Below are 4,757 nucleotides of genomic sequence, written 5' to 3'. Positions count from 1 at the left end.
CACACATTGTCTTTCACTCACTCCTGTTTCCAGCCCTGACGGTGCTGAAATCCCCTCTCAAAGGTACACAATCCAGTTGATTTCTGATCAAATACCTCCTTCCTCATTCAATAGAGGAAACAGAGACATGAACAGGAGTCAGGTGCAAGAAAGTTTCACCAACAGAGCAAAGAAAGGCACCAACAAAAGTCACACCTACTTTCCAAATCATTTCACTGGAATATTCTTTCACTTGTTTTGTAAGTGACTGCAATAAATCTGAAAATGAGCACCATGAGGTTTGTGTTCACTAGTCACTTGTTCTCCTGTGTTTGTCTGTCAGGTTTGTAATTCAATTTGTATTGGATATTGAAGAGAATCTCTTTTCAGATGATTGCACATTGTACTGTGTTTAAAGCAACCAACTTGTAAAATGGCAGATAATGAATGTTTCAATACCTGTGTGACCAGATTCTTCCAATGCTTTTCAACAGCTAGATTGATGATGCTTGTAATCTGTATCCTGTGGAGAATGGGAGAGGAGAATAAAAACATGGTGCATGAACAGGACAGACTGTGTAAAATGGGAGCACAGAAATACTGCCACCTCATTGAAAGTTAATGAGATTTATTCGAAGTCAGACACCTGTCCACAATGAACAAGTGAATACATTAATTGTCCACTTTCAATCTAAATGGGACTGAGGTTCCAACAGAGAAGTTTTCTGGAAAATACCTGCTGCAGTTTTAAAATTGATGAACTGGAACATCTTATACTAACTTTCAAATAACTGGAGTGATTGTATAGTTCTCATAGTGGAGAGAAGGAGTTGTTTATACATATAAGCAGAAAGACACATTTGTGGATTGGTGAATGAGCTTTAACTTTCTGAAATGTATTTGTCCATTGGTTGCAGGTCACTGGAATTTCTTTTTTACATTTCAATTGTAGCAGCAGCAGTTAGCAGCAAAATGTCTGATTAATCAGAGTAGTGGGTCTGGGAAACACTTAAACAGCCGAGACCCTGTAAAACAGAACTCCAAGTAATAGTTTAAATAAGGCACTGAACTGACAGAGCGGTAAAGGCCTGCTCAGGTCAGGAAAAAATACCCGACCCGAACCCGACAGAACCACATTGGACCCAAGCCTGACCCGGCCCGAGTATCTCCATTTATTCCCATGCCCAAACCCACCCGAGCCTTACCCGACCACCGGAATGTTCACTTTACCTACCTCCCGATTTCGAATCTACAGGAAGCTGCAGCATGAGCGCAATGACGTCATAGAGATGCTCACTTGCTCACTGAGCAGACTCAGAGTTTCCCTCCTTCATCACCCGGACTCCCAGCCTTGGTTGGCTTTTCAACTTTTGACACTTATTAAACTCAACTTCCCAGCAGAGTTAAATGTAATACTTACTGTGTGTGTCACACCCGGACTCAGTCCAACCTGGACCCAGCCTGACCTGAACCTGGCCTGACCCTACCCGAGTCCAAAAGCCAGACCCGGAAGAGCGACCCGACATGACCCGAACCCGACACAGGTCGTCGGGTCCTGTCGGATTCAGGTCGGGTAGCAGGCCTTTACAGAGTGGAGGTCAGATGAGGATTGAATTCATTTCAATCACTGAATCTAAACAAGAAGTAAATCTGCCAGGAATGGAAGACTTTGCTTTGTCTGTGAGCTTGTGGCACAACGGTAGTGCATCTGACTCCAGATCAGAAGATTGCGTGTTCAAATCGCATCAGGCTCAGTTATGTTTTCCAGCAGCTCAAGTTCTTGGATTTTATATCAGAAGAGAGTTCGATCTATTGGAATGTTCAGTGAATGGTTGAATTTCAAGATCAACTTTAATAGATTAAAGTCCTGATTTCTGGTTCCGTTCCATTTCCATGCTCAGTTCTTATTTCACACTGTTTTATATCAGAACAATGTTTCAGGGATGTGATGTGTCCATTGTTTGTACAATTGCTCTGTCACCCAGTGTGAGAAATAAAACACAAACCGCCCAGCGTGCGGCTCAAACCCATACCTGGCTCTGTCTATAGGCCGCTTAGTTCAGTTGGTTAGGACGCAGTGTTGATAACAACAAGGCTGTGGATTTGATCCCCATGTGCACTGTCACATGGTCAGTCATTAATTTGACACATTTTTGTAACACTTAAAATCCAACTTTTAGATGCAAACAAGTTTACATAAAATGTCAGAGGGAACTTATTTTGAATAACATCCATTATATCTTTGTCACTGGTCTGGAGTAACACAGAATTCTTTCCAATTATCTTCCGTTTGCTGATAAACGTTGAACTCGTGGCCTGTTCTCGTTAATGGTCATGAGCAACAAAAACAGACAGAGCGAGTCTGACCGCCCAGAGATGTGGAAAAGGCTTCAGTTTGGGACAAATGCAGCAAATCAAATGTTCACCCTGCCCCGAGAGAGTCAAAAACTGGGGGAAAGAACACAGGGAGATAGAGAATAAGCTACAGCAGACAATGTAAATATTCCCCATCCTTGATATCTCTCTATTCCAATCCAACCTTCAGAGTTGGGTAAATAATTTCAGTGTAAATTGTGCAACTCAAGAGTCAAAACCAAATGGCGATGCAGAATAAAGGAGAACTGCCAAAACCCCAGATTGAACCAGGGATCTTCAGTCTAACACTCTCCCAACTGAGCTATTTCAGTCACACAGGCTTGGGATGATAAGTGGCAAGTAACATTCGCACCACACAAGTGCCAGGCAATGAATATCTCCAACAAGAGAGAATCTAACCATCTGCCCTTGACATTCAATAGCATTACAATCACTGAATCCAGCACTATCAACATTATGGGGGTTACCATGGGGAGCCATACAAATAACGTAGCTACAAGAGCAGGTCAGAGGCTTAGAATCCTGAGGTGAGTAATTACAGTGCAGCTGTTGGCTCCACCCCAGGGGCTGAATTTGTTCTGTAAACCATGAAGCAGCTTCCTCTCAAATCCCAGGTTTATCAATAAATCCTCTTACAAAAGCCCCAAAGTGTGATATATTCCTCTCACTCATCCGTGACTCTTGACTCCCCAAAGCCTGTCCACCATCCACAGGGCACAAGTCAAGAGTGTGATGGAATACTCTCCACTTGCCTGGATGGGTGCAATTCCAACTCAAGAATCTCAACACCGCCAGGCCAAAGCATCCCGCATGATTGGCACCCCATCTGCAAACATTCACTCCCTCCACCATCGACGCACAGTTGCAGAGTGTGTACCGTCTACAAGATGCACTGCAGCAATGCACCACGACTCCTTAGACAGCACCTTCCAAACCAGTGACCTTTACCACCTCGAAGGGCAAGGGCAGCAAATGCAGGGGATACCACCACATGCAAGTTCCCCTCCAAGCCACACACCATCCTGACTTGGAACTATATCGCCGTTCCTTCACTGTCGCTGGGTAAAAATCCTGGAACTCCCTTTCTCACAGCACTGTGGGTGTACCTACCCCACATGGACTGTAATGGTTCAAGAAGGCAGCTCACCACCACCTTCTCATGGTCAATAAATGCTGGCCTAGCCAGCGATGCCCACATCGCATGAATGAATGAACAAAAAAGTGAAGTATCCCTTGTGTCATTGTTTTGGTAGAAAATATAACCCTGGTGGAATTGTCCCTCCCAATCACACCTCACTTCATAGAACATAGAAAATGGAGAAAATTTATGGCACAGAATGAGACCATTTAGCAATCGTGTCTGTGCCAGCTGAAAAAGAGCGATCCAGCCCAATCCCACTTTCCAGGTCTTGGGAATGGGATCTGAACAGATCTCAGAGCTCACATTATGTGAATGTTCTGTTGAAGTATTGGTGAGCTGATATACCAGGGGAGATTCACACTGTTAGACACAGTGTGAAATACATTCAAGTATTTATAAAACATTGTAACATGTGAGTAATATTCCCCATTGATTTCTCAGCACTGATGGATTGTGAAGTGGGAGACAGCCAGAAGTCTCACTGATTCACACTGACCATGAGCTGAAAATGAAATGAGATAAAGTTCAATCTTCAGCAGCGAGTTGCTGCAGAGAGGTAAGTGTCCTGAATCAAGGAGAGACTTTCTCATACTGCTGTTGAATCTCATTTCAAACACTCCTTGAACTCTCTGCCGAGGAATTCAGAGCTGGAGAATGCCTGTAAAATCAGCCTAAAAAGGAAATAAAAAACACCCATCGTGGGGTTCAAACTCAAAAACTTGAGATTCAGAGTTTCATGCTTTCATCGAATGAGCTCACCAGGCCTGAGACAGTGTCCCCGTCCTGTCTGTTATTGGACGGTGCAGCTGTTGCCTCCACCCCAGGGACTGAATTTGTTCTGTAAACCATGAACCAGCTTCCTCTCAAATCCCAGGTTTATCAGTAAATCCTCTTAAAAAGCCCCAAAGTGTGATATATTCCTCTCACTCAACCAGAATAAAAGTTGCATCTTTTGCTCTTTTTACCTTCCAAACATTGACTTCTATTTTTCTCAGCATGTATTTCTCTCTCTTTTTTATATTCTGCATTTCCTAATAAACATTTCATTTCAATTATTTATGAGGGATGAAATGAACAGAAGAGATTTTCTGCAATGGTACCAGGGGTGTGGGACAGAGTGAGTGGTTCGGATCTGGATTACACTGCCTGAGAGTGCTGGAGGCAGATTCAATCGTGGTTTTCAAAAGGGAATTGGATAAACACCTGAATAGAGAAAATTTGCAGGGTTACAATGAAAGGGCAGAGGAGTGGAATTAGCTGA

The sequence above is a fragment of the Heterodontus francisci genome, unplaced genomic scaffold, assembly GCF_036365525.1.
Source record: "Heterodontus francisci isolate sHetFra1 unplaced genomic scaffold, sHetFra1.hap1 HAP1_SCAFFOLD_61, whole genome shotgun sequence".
Lineage (NCBI taxonomy): Eukaryota > Metazoa > Chordata > Chondrichthyes > Heterodontiformes > Heterodontidae > Heterodontus > Heterodontus francisci.
The sequence above is the reverse complement of the archived record's forward strand: the minus strand, read 5'-3'. Positions refer to the sequence as shown.